The following is a 13,431-nucleotide window of genomic DNA, read 5'->3' on the forward strand; positions in this document are numbered from 1 at the left end:
GCTGGTCGAGCTTGTTCCTCCAGAAAGGCAAATGATTAGGTATCTGTGCGAAGTTAACCTATTCTGATAGTAAAGCAAATGGTTGCTTATCAGGAGTGGCTTATCCTGCTCCTCCTGTAAGATAAATATTAAGATATCAGCTGCATAATCCACTCCTGTAGTAATACAAATGGTTGGATGTCATTGTGAAGTTCGTCTCAATTCTAGCATCACTGCCTTGCCCGCTGATATAGATTGCAGATATTGCAAATAGAAATAAAAATAAAACTGGTCATTTAAAAACATAGATTATACCATTGCTAAATAGTTAAATGTGAATTAAATATTAATTTATTATGCATTGATAATTGAATCTTTCTCTGAATGACTGTTACTAAAAAGAAAGATTCGCAACACTCAATCATTTGCATCCCCAATTTCTGCAATACTAAAAATAAACCTACTGTACTGCTGCAGGAAAAAACAGCCACATTATCTAAGGCTCCACCCACTGCTTCCACCATCTAAAAATAGATCTTGCTCACACAGCCACATGTTGTTTCACAGAGAGGAACTGGCAGTGATTCTGCACAGTACATCCTCAGAAGCCCCCGAACTAATCTTGCAGATAATGAACAAAAGAGTGACTTCATAAAGAACCGATATGTATTTAATGTTGAAATCATTTCATTGTTTTAAGATATGTTGCTTAGCTGGCATTGTCCATCTATTCACAAGATTATAAAATTGATATAAAGACAGACCATTGTGTTTACCTTTGTTTCTCTGCTTAGAAACAAACCATAATTAATAGAATAATTCATAGAACATCTCAAAATGGGTGGGTTTGATTTGGGCGAGAAGTTAACATATCAACAATTTGAAATCTAAATCCAAACCTTCCCATTTTGGGTTCTAAAGGGGTCAGGCCAGGAGGTGAAAGACCAAACTGCTCGCAGGAGGGTGGTCTGGTGTTAATCAGAGACTGTGCAACTCATTTGCCGGAATTGTACCACCCGCCCATCACAGAACCGGAATGGACGAGGGACAGACAATGGAAACGTCCATTGATCTCGGGTGGGATTTCAAGGTTTCGGGACGAGCAAGGCTTTAAAATCCCGTTCATTTTAATAGGATTTCAATTATTAACGTATTTTGGCCAAGTTTTCCAGGTCTCAGGAAACGGAGGTGAGAAGGGCTAGGTCCACCAGGTAAGTGCCTTTACAGCACTGCTGGTGGGCCAGGAGAGACAGGAGTGTGTCCTCATGGCCCAACAAGCAAACCCTGTAAACCAGCCCCACCTTCCCCATGATCAGATCTACCAATGACCACGATTTCCACTCATCAGCAGACTGTTCCCCCTCCCTTGATTGAACCCACTCCCCATCATCTCTCCCGCAATCCCCACCCCATGATCAGACTCCCCACCACTATCGTCCCCAACTGCAGTCTACACCTCAATCACTATCTCTACATCTGCACTCTTTTCAAACCCCACACTAAATCCTGACAGCGACCCCCTCAATCTGCTTCTCCATTTCATCTTTCTGCTGTGAGTCTTCCCATCCAACAGAATGCTCCCGATGGCGGGGAGTCCAGAACTAGGGATCATAGCTTGAGGATAAGGGATAAAACTTTTAGGACTGAGATTAGGTCAAATTTCTTTACCCAGGGAGTGGTGAATCTGTGGAATTTACTACCACAGAAAGTAGTTGAGGCCAAAACAATTGTAGTCAATAAAATTGATGCGCGATATAACTCACGAGGCTAGAGGTACTCGAGGAAATAAAGGCTTTTATTGACTACAACAATAGAGCTACCATATATAATACACGATCCCAGACTAAAGGGTCCCAGACAGAGCAGTGACCTTTATACCTCTCCCAGGAGGCGGAGCCCGACTGGGATGTACCATAAGAACTATATTACAGGTAGAACAGCCCAACCCTAACCCTAACAGTAACATATATACAGACTCATAGTACTGGCCAGACCCTGGCTCAGCACTACCTGGTGGGAACCAACGATGGTTCACCACAATGGGAATAGAGGGATATGGTCCCCGGAAGCGTAGGGGGTTTTAGTTAACACGGGCAGCATGGTCGGTGCAGGCTTGGAGGGCCGAAGGGCCTGTTCCTGTGCTGTAATTTTTTTTGTTCTTTGTTCTAATTGTTCAGTGATTTCGATGGTGATCAGAGTGATTTCAAAAGACTTCAACTGAAATTTTTTAGTTAATTTGTCATAATATATAAGTTATGTTTGGTGAAATAGATATAGTTTGTATATTATAAAATAAATAACCCTGCCCCACCCCCTTGGTGTGAGTGTCTGAGTGTAGTGAGAAGCTAACACTCCTCTCTCAGGTTTTGAATGTGGAATAAACTACCTTCTGAGTTAATCATAACGTGAGTTTACTTTGAGTTATTAGTAAATTGAATCACATAAACTGAGGGTTTTTGGAAAACATGCCACTTCAGAAATAATTCAAAAAACCTTCTGCTCACAGACAGTGAGAGAAAATAAGTAGTTTGCCTGTCTCTCTCCCGTCCGATTCACTGTCTGGGGAGGCACAGTGGTTAGCATTGTTGCCTCACAGCAGCAGGGACCTGGTTGTGATTCCCGGCTTGGGTCACTGTCTGTGTGGAGTTTTCGCATTCTCCACATGTCTGCTTGGGTTTTCTCCAGGTGCTCCGGTTTCCTTCCACAGTCCAAAGACGCAAGGTAGGTGAATTGGCCATGCTAAATTCTCCCTCACTGTACCCAAACAGGCGCCGGATTGTGGCGACTGGGGGATTTTCACAGTAACTTCATTGCAGTGTGACTGTAAGCCTACTTGTGACTAATAAATTAACTTTAACTTGTCTTTCCTTAAGAATAGAAGATTAAGGAATGGTCTTATCAAGATGTTTAAAATTATTATGGGTTAGATAGAGAAAAACAATTTCCTGCATTGGGGGCAATCCAGAACAAAGGGACATAAACTTAAAATTAGAGCTAGGTTATTCAGCAATCGTATCAGGAAGCAGTTCTAAAAAGGAAGGGGCAGTGGGAATTGAGAGTTCTCTCTCCAAAAAGCTGTTGAGATGGAGCAGCGGTGGAGGGATGTGATCAATTGAAAATGTCAAAACTAAGATTGATAGATTTTGTACACCAATGATGCCAAGGCGTGTAGTTGGAAATGAGGTAGAAACCAGTGTGATTTAACTGAATGGTGGAACAGGTTCAATGGGCTGAATGGCCAGCTCGTTTTCCTTTGTTCTTATTAGCATACTATAATAACAGAATGCATCGTAGGAATATACATCCTGCTTTTATCAAATTTCTGCTATTTTAAACACAAATGCATGGTAACTCATTTAAAGTAGTGTATAGAGAAATTGTGGTCTCAGTAGGCATGATACTACACAGCTTATTTTATTGAACTGTAATGTTAGTTCAAATCACACAACAGCAATTTGAAAATCAGTTTTTGGAGAAGTCTTTAGCTGGTCTGGTCAACTATATATATGTGTGGTCATTCCCACATAGACTCTTAACTGTCCACTGACATGAACTTGAAAGCCACTAAGTTTTATCAAACTACTTGCAATTCATAAATGAGGCCCAAACACCATCATCTCAGGACAGTTTGGAATTGGCTGGCCATGCCAGCAATACCTACGCTCTAAGAATGAAACAAAGCACACTAATGGTTTCATCACTTAATCTGACACTCATATCAATCAGCTCAGACACATGCGCTGAAAACTATACATCTGTGCAAAATTTCCGAACAGCAGCCTCTGTTGCAATAAACAGTTCAGCATTCTTTTCGAAAGAAAAACTTGCATGTACTACCGTAAAGCAACCTAAAGCATTTCTCAGCCGATGTTGAACTTTTAAAACGCAGTTACTCTTGCAATGTAGGAAATGTAGCTACTGATTCTCGCACAGTAAGATTCCAAGAACAGCTATGAGATGATGACCAGATACTCTGTTTTAGGAATGAATATCAACCTGCAAGAAAGTGTCATAGGATCTTTTACATCCACCTTGGGGAAAAGTCAGAGCCTCAGCTTCATGACCTGTAACTTCCTTGGAGTGACAATCAGAGTCAGAATGCCATTCCGCTCCTATGTACTTACCTGGAAACGAGAGTCATGTGGTCAAAGTGATCGGGGGATGGTGCTGAATGGGAAGATTGGCTTGTCAGTGGGGAGGGTGGGGATCGGCTGGTCAATAGGGTTGAGGGATTGGGTGGTCAGTAGGGGAAGTAGGTGGTCTGGGGATAAGTGGGGGGAGGAGAATGAACTCAGAGGGTGGGGATGGTAAACGAGAGTCCTGTGGGAGTTCAAGGGAGTGTGTGGGGGAGGGGTTCAGTGGAGGCCAGGTAGTCAGGAGTGATGGGAATAGTCAGGGTCAGAGGGGGCTGTCCAGTGGCGTTGGAGAGATCCCATGGAGAGTTGGGGAGGGAAGAGGTCTGTACTATAAATAACCAGGAGTTAGAAGTGCTTTTAATTCATCTACCAATTTCTGTGTAGAGTCATAGAGTCATAGAATCCTAGAGTGCAGAAAGAGGCCATTTGGCCCATCGAGTCTGCACCAACCACAATCCCACCCAGGCCCTATCCCCATATCCCTACATATTTACCTACTAATCCCTCTAACCTATGCATCCCGGGACACTAAGGGGCAATTTAGAATGGCCAATCAACCTAGCCCGCACATCTTTGGACTGTGGGAGGAAACCGGAGCACCCCGGAGGAAACCCACGCAGACACAGGGAGAATGTGCAAACTCCACACAGACAGTGACCCGAGCCAGGATTCGAACCCAGGTCCCTGGAGCTGTGAAGCAGCAGTGCTAACCACCGTGCTACTGTGCTGCCGTGTAACTATTACTGTGAGGCAGTTGGAACCATCTGAAGTTTGCGATTTACAATCTTACTTTCAGACAGTTCCCAGTGCAGGGTAATTGTCCAGTGGAAATGTTAACTTCCTGGGAATATGCCCTGAAATCCTTACATGCGAACTCCTGTAGGGTAGTTATTCAGTGCACCTTTGGGGCACCCCCCCTCCCCCACCCCCTCCCCAGTTATGATGCCCAAGTTATAGGCCAACATTTCATCCACAGGACAGCACCATACTGACAGTACAGAACTCCCTCAGTTATGCATTGGATTACCATCCTGGATTCTGTGCTCCAGTCTCTGGTACAGTATTGGACTCTTTCTGACTCGGGTGAAAAAGAGCTCACGCTTTGCCAGAGTTAACACAATTTCAACTATAGAAAACAATTTATTTCAACCATAGGTGGTAGAAATCAGATAATGATCTTCCTCATTCAGTTGTAATGTGAATCAGCTGACAGTAATGAAATTATACACACGTGATTATATTCCATTTATCGACTGATGCACAATGCATGATAATCTGGCCTATTCCAGAAGATTAAACTATAGTTAAAGGTCAAGATTATCCCTGGCCAATCTTCAAGTTAAATAATTTTACTAAAAAACATAGAAAATCATACATGCAATGAGAAAATGTCGCTCCACAACTTGAAACCGAAACAAGACTTTGGTCATTGAACACAATTGGTAGTTAGGGAGTTATTTCCTTTGATGACAGATGATGAAATTATTGCTTACAGATGATGAAATTATTGCTTTCAGATTTCAAGTTTAAAGTTTATTTATTAGTGTCACAAGTAGGCTTACATTGCAATTACATTAACATTGCAATGAAGTTACTGTGAAAATCCCCTAGTCGCCACGCTCCGGCGCCTGTTCGGGTAAACTGAGGGAGAATTTAGCAAGGTCAATGCACCCTAACCAGCACATCTTTCGCACTGTGGGAGGAAACCAGAGCACCTGAAGGAAATCCACGCAGACACGAGGAGAATGTGCAAACTCCACACAGACAGTGACCCAAGCCAGGAATCGAACCCGGGTCCCTGGCGCTGTGAGGCAGCAGTGCTAACCACTGTGCTGCCCCATAGAGTATTTATTCCACAAATAATATTGATCTCATCAAATATAAATGTGCCTTTTCAATTCAGAAGAAAATATTTCCCAATTGGAAATTTTAAAAAGTGCTTTTAATTCATCTAACAATTTCTGTGTAGAGTCATAGAATCCTAGAGTGCAGAAAGAGGGCATTTGGCCTATCGAGTCTGCACCAACCACAATCCCACCCAGGCCCTATCCCCATATCCCTACATAATTCTACCAATTTTCAATTGGTCCTCCATGGTCGGCTTATGATGAAAGTAAGGAGGTGTGGGATAGAGGGAAAGTTGGTAGATTGGATAGGTAACTGGCTATCTGATTGAAGACAGAGGGTGGTAGTGGATGGAAAATTTTCGAACTGGAGGCAGGTTGCTAGCGGAGTGCCACAGGGATCAGTGCTTGGTCCTCTGCTATTTATGATTTTTATGAATGACTTAGAGGAGGGGGCTGAAGGGTGGATCAGTAAATTTGCTGATGACACCAAGATAGGTGGAGTCGTGGATGAGGTGGAGGGCTGTTGTAGGCTGCAAAGAGACATAGATAGGATGCAAAGCTGGGCTGAAAAATGGCAAATGGAGTTTAACCCTGATAAATGTGAGGTGATTCATTTTGGTAGGACTAATTTAAATGTGGATTACAGGGTCAAAGGTAGGGTTCTGAAGACTGTGGAGGAACAGAGAGATCTTGGGGTCCATACCCACAGATCTCTAAAGGTTGCCACTCAAGTGGATAGAGCTGTGAAGAAGGCCTATAGTGTGTTAGCTTTTATTAACAGGGGGTTGGAGTTTAAGAGCCGTGGGGTTATGCTGCAACTGTACAGAACCTTGGTGAGACCACATTTGGAATATTGTGTGCAGTTCTGGTCACCTCACTATAAGAAGGATGTGGAAGCGCTGGAAAGAGTGCAGAGGAGATTTACCAGGATGCTGCCTGGTTTGGAGGGTAGGTCTTATGAGGAAAGGTTGAGGGAGCTAGGGCTGTTCTCTCTGGAGCGGAGGAGGCTGAGGGGAGACTTAATAAAGGTTTATAAAATGATGAAGGGGATAGATAGAGTGAACGTTCAAAGACTATTTCCTCGGGTGGATGGAGCTATTACAAGGGGGCATAACTATAGGGTTCATGGTGGGAGATTTAGGAAGGATATCAGAGGTAGGTTCTTTACGCAGAGAGTGGTTGGGGTGTGGAATGGACTGCCTGCAGTGATAGTGGAGTCAGACACTTTAGGAACATTTAAGCGGTTATTGGATAGGCACATGGAGCACACCAGGATGATAGGGAGTGGGATAGCTTGATCTTGGTTTCAGATAAAGCTTGGCACATCGTGGGCCGAAGGGCTTGTTCTGTGCTGTACTGTTCTATGTTCTAATTAGACTTTCACAAATGACAATAAACAAGCCACAGTGACAGATTCGTGACAAAATTTGTATTTATATTCGTGACCTGTTTTTACACATGGCTGTTTTTTTCCACGGAGTGAGAAGTTTTGATTATTTTCAAATTTTTTCTGAAAGAATAATGAGAAACCCTGCATTTAAAGAAGAACTGATGCAATAAAGATACTAATTTGGGTTTCTATTAGTTATGAATGAATGTGGGTCTGCATTTTCCAAATTTGGAAGCCATCAATTCAGCCAGTTGGGCTTTGTGGCATCAGGGAAATGTTGATTCAATGCCTTGTGGAGCATGTAGAGAACTCTTCTGCTGCTATGCTGCTTGGGTCACACAGGAAGCAGTCAGCAGTGCAGGGTACATCAGAAAACTGGCAGTGGACCTCCACTGCATGGTTTTCTAGCTCTTTATTATTTTGATTTCCAAATATTTGGAGGCAGAGGACTTGAATAATAAACATTTAAAATTCCAGATGATAACCAATGGAAAACAGAGTATGACATTTTCATTTTTGATTTTAGGATTGTCTGATTTATTTCCAGGTGGATCATTTGAGGTTAGGACACAGATTCAGATTCCTTGTGATTCAGAAACTGCACCTGGAAAAACATAAGACACTCAAAATAGTTCTGAAACAAGAGCCAGGACCCTTCATTATTAATTTTGTTCTCAGTTTGCAATGTATAAAGTCAAGAAGCAAAATTAAAGCACTTAAAATATTTTCATACCTAAAACAAGAGTTATTTCAATTAATTCCTGAAGTTATGGTGGTGGAGTGGGAGGATCTCCAAGGAAATTCCAGGTCTGCGCATTTATTTTAACAGTGCAAGATTAATAATATATCAAGAAAGCTTCTCTTGACATCTGAACCACCATTTGGCAGAAAACGTAAGTAGCAGGCCATGGCAGTGAAACTGCAAATTTCCTGGACATTTTAGTGGTCTCTGGGTTAGAAATATTCCTCCATATGGAACAAATCATGAAAGTAGTAAAAGACATTTGACTTCAATGAGGTTCACTTCTTTCACAGTCAGTGGCGGATTAACCATTAGGCTGAGTAGGCTTAAGCCTAGGGGCCCGGAAGGGAGGGGGGCCCGAGAGCAAAACAAATCACTAACTGTTCAGGTGAGCGTTCATTTTCGGCACTGAAGAGGATCAAAATCTATTTGCGCTCAACAATGAGCGATGAGAAACTTAGTCATCTGGCACTCATGCACATTGAATCAGACATGCTTCGATCTGTTGATTTACATGCTGTTATCGACACTTTTGTAAACCAAAAAACACGGAAGCTTTTTAAAGTACAAATGTAAAGAAAATGAAAAATAAATGAATAAAAGGGTTGTAATTGATTCACATAACTTTATGATATTATACATGTAGTACATTATACATAGTACAACGATATAAGTTATCTAATGTCACTTAACGTCACTTTATTCTATTCAACGAAGGGTGGGGCAGGGGGCAGGAGGCCTTACTAAAGCTCAGCCTAGGGGTCCGGGTGGTAGTTAATCCGCCACTGTTCACAGTCCTCAGGTTACCTGCTCTGTAGCTGACTCCAGTGAACTAAATGTTTGGGGGGAGTTGCGCCCTATTTCAAAACTTTGTGACAAGTACATCAACCACAGGTAAACCTGGGAAACAAACTTTTGGCAAATTTACCATGACCCCCAAAGTTAACTAAGCAAAGGTCTAGAACATGAATCAAATCTCAAGAGACAAATTTACCTCTCTGACCAGTGAGAAGCCACAGATAAATTCATTTTAATACTTTCAAAATCCTAAATCAAAACTAAATCAAATCACCCATTAACCTATATTCCCAGGAATTCAAGCTGAATTGATGTAATCTCTCTTCAAAATTTAATACTTGCATCTGATGAATCTGCAGTGGATTCCTTCCAAGTCTGATATGTCCCTTCTAAGATGTGATGCCCAGAACTGTACTCAGTCATGTTCTGGCTAAGCTGCGCAGAAGAGCAACTGCACAACAACCTGAAAAGATATTGTATAGGCCTTGTTCTAGGATAAATAATGCATTTGGATGCACAAAAAATTTAAAGAGACCTTGTGCTAAAAATGAGCTGTGCACAGCAACTAAATTTTAATGAGAACACTGGAACACAGTACTCCAGATGTGTTTCAACCAGATTTTTGTATAGCTATAGCAAAACTATAGCTATACCTATCTACTTTTTATACCTAGCTACCTTTTATCCTAGCCTTCTAAATATAAAGGCTCACATTTGTTTAGTCTTGATTATTTTGTGTACCTGACCATTATATTTTAATGATCTGTGTACAAGGATACGTAACTCTTTTTGGATCTCCACCAAGAGTAGCTTTTTACTGTTAAAGAATACTCGGATCTTCCTTGTTATGACCAAAATGGATGATCTGGTTTGCGCCCATCTATGATAATAATAATGCCGATAATCATGATGTCATCCACAAATCTGCATATATGCCTCTCTAAGTCATTAATAAAGAGAATAGTTAAGACCCAGCATAGATCCTTGTGGGACACCAGTAGTCACTTCCTTGCAATTTGAGTACACAGCCATTATCTATACTCTACGTCTACTATTACTAATTAATCCCCTTACCAGGTCAACATAGTGATTTTTCAAAGGCATTAATGAGGTGATAAGGTAGATGATTGGTTGGTGAGTTTTAATATTTTATCCCTCTAACTTTGGGCAGTTATTTAAACTAATATTGGGGAGCGATAAGTATTCCATTACATTTATAGCTTAACAAGTTAAACTACTGAATATAACGACAGATAATAGTTGAGTGATATTTCTAAACTTGAAACTTAATTTGTAAATTATACAGAAAGATGGCAGGGCAGGTAATATGTTGCAGCTGCGGCATGTGGGTGATAGTGGACTACCATGTGATCCATGGCAACCACATCTACACCATGTAACTGAAGTTCAAGAAAATTCACCTCAGAGTTAATGAGCTTCAGATGCTGCAATGCATCAAGGAGGGAGAAACTTTCAGAGAAACTTTATTCCAAGAGGCAGTCACATCCCTTCAGCTAGGTAAATTGAATTTGGCCCATGGTCAGCGACAGAAGGTGTGACTGCAAGTGAGTCAGGTAAGTGGTTCCAGAATGGACAGAGTAGGGAGCAGCTGTTCCCCTTGGTTGAAGGGTCAATCACAAGGGGGCATAGTTTTAGATTTTTGATTTGATTTGAATTATTATTGTCACATGTATTAGTATACAATGAAAAGTATTGTTTCTTGCACGCTATACAAATAAAGCATGCTGCATATTGACAAGGAAAGAAGAGAGTGCAGAATGTAGTGTTACAATCATAGCTAGGGTGTAGAGAAAGATCAACTTAATGCAAGGTAAGTCCATTCAAAAGTTTGACAGCAGCAGGGATGAAGCTGTTCTTGAGTTGGTTGGTACATGTCCTCAGACTTTTGTATCTTTTTCCCGACAGAAGAAAGTGGAAGAAAATATGTCCGGGGTGCATGGGGTCCTTGATTATGCTGGCTGCTTTTCCGAGGCCAGTGATCTGAACACCTAGAAACTTGAAGCTCTCGACAATTTCCACTCATCCCCGTTGATGTAGACAGGGGCGTGTCCTCCACAACGCTTCCTGAAGTCGGTGACGATCTCCTTCATTTTGTTGACATTGAGGGAGAGATTATTGTCGTCTCACCAGTTCACCAGATTTTCTATTTCATTCCTGTATTCCGTCTCATCATTGTTTGCTTGTCCCGAAACCATAAAATCCCACCCGGACCTTTCTATTGTCCGCCCCTCGCCCACTCCGATTCCCGCGGCGGGCGGGGTGATAACATTCCGGCCTATGACTCTATAAAGTAGCAACAGAGGAGACTCAGGCCTTGTAATTATTCAACAGGTTTAGTTCAAGTAGCTTGTGTGGATCAGAGCAGTAAGTGCAGGGTGGACAAGCAAACTAAGTCGCACCATGGTGCAGGGAGCCATTCAAGTTGAAGGAATGTAATTGTATTTGTAGGGGATAGTGTAGATAGAGGGACAGGTGCTTTTCACTGCAGCCAATATCATGAGTCTCAAAGGTTGTGTTGCCTGGTTGGGGCTAGGGTGTAGGACATCTCCTGAGGGTTGGAGAGGGGAGGGAAGGATTTAGTGGAGATGAGGCATGTTCGGATGAAGGACGATTTACAAATCCAAAGATAATAGTTAAGGCAATGGTAAAGTATATCGGCAAGGGTAAAGACAAGCTGAGTGGGACAGGAAAGGTCCATGCAAGGAATAGTTAAGAAACATAACATTGAAGTCACTTTATCTGAATGCATAAAGCATCTACAATAGCTGAACTAACAGCACAACAGAGCTAAGTGGTTTATATATAATCACCATTACAGAGACCAGGTTCCAAGGTGACCAAGGTTGAGAAATAAATATTCCAAGTTACACAACATTTTAAAAAGACTGGCAGAATGAAAAAGGAGATTATTGGGTAGATAAAAGCTCATGGAACTGGGGGTGATGTATTAGCATAGATCAAGAATTGCTTAATGGACTGGAAGCAAAGAGTAGAAGCAGGAACTGTTTCATTGTGATACTATAGTTCAGTACAAATTCTCTCCCTCTAGCTTCAATGAGCATCACCTGCTCTCAATTTATTCTGAAGCAAGATCTGGTTTATTTTTAAAGCTCCCTGCATTTCTAATAGTGCCAGGGATAAATGGGGCATTTTCAGCATTTGAGGCACTTGAGTATGTACTGATGTAGTGGAAACGTAACTGGACTGGTCATACTCACATCCAATTATGACAGTTGATGGGATTTAAATTCAATTAATAAATGGCATTGAAAGCTGGTCTTAGTAATGGTGACCCTGAAACCAACACTGATTGTCAGACAAACCCATCTGGTTCACTAACGTCCTTTCGGGAAGGAAATCTGCCGTCCTTACCTGGTCTGGTCGATGTGTAACTCCAGACCCACAGCAATAGAAACCATAGAAACGTTATAGTGCAGAAAGAGGTCATTCGGCCCATCATGTCAGCGTTGGCCAAAAAGAGAAAAAAGAGACTAGCTGCTCATTTTAATCCCAGTTTTGAGCACCTGGTCTGTAGTTTTGCCGGTTACTGTACTTCAGATGCAGATACCTTTTAAATGAGTTGAGCATTTCAGTCTCAATTACCAATTCAGCCAGTGAATTCCTGACACCCACCATCCTCTGGGTGAAAGGGTTTTTCCTCAGCCTTCTATCAATCACCTTAAATCTATGCCCTTGGAATTGATCACTCAGTTAGAAGTGACAGTTTTATTCTATCTACCCTATCTAGGCCCCTCATAATTTTGTGCACCTCAATTAGGTCACCCCTCAGCCTCCTCTGTTCTAAGGAAAACAACACTGACCTATCCAATTTTTCCTCATAGCTGCAATTTTCTAGTCTTGGCAACATTCTTGTAAATATCCTGTGCACTCTATCCACAGCAATTATGTCCTTCCTGTAGTGTGGTGACCAAAACTGTACACAAAATTCTAGCTGTGGCCCAAGCAGCATTTTATACAGTTCCAGTATTACATCCCTGCTTTTGTATTCACTACCTCATCCAATGAAGGAAAGCATCCCATATACTTTCTTTGCCACCTTATCCATCTGTTCTGCCACCTTCAGGGAGCTGTGAACATGCCCTCCAACATCTTTCACTTCTTCAACTCCTCTCAATATCTTCCTTTTTTTTTAGAATTCCCTTGCTTTATTTGCCTTCTCCAAATGCATTACCTCACACTTTTCCAGAGTGAATTCCATTTGCCACTTCTCTGTCCGCTCAACTAAACCATTGATATCATTCTGGTGTTGACAGCGATCCTCTTCACTATCAACACACCGCTAATTTTTGTGTCATCTGAAAAGTTCCCAATCATACTTCCCACATTTAAGTCCAAATCATTGATATATATAGCAAACAGCAAGGGCCCCAAAATTGAGCTCTGTGGAATGCCACTGGGAACTATTTCCATTTGCAACATCCATCGACTATTATTCTTTGCTTCCTGTCACTGAGCCAGTTTTGGATCCAACTTGCCACCTTCCCCGGTATCTCAAGG

The sequence above is a fragment of the Mustelus asterias genome, chromosome 1 (genome assembly GCF_964213995.1).
Source record: "Mustelus asterias chromosome 1, sMusAst1.hap1.1, whole genome shotgun sequence".
NCBI classification, from domain to species: domain Eukaryota; kingdom Metazoa; phylum Chordata; class Chondrichthyes; order Carcharhiniformes; family Triakidae; genus Mustelus; species Mustelus asterias.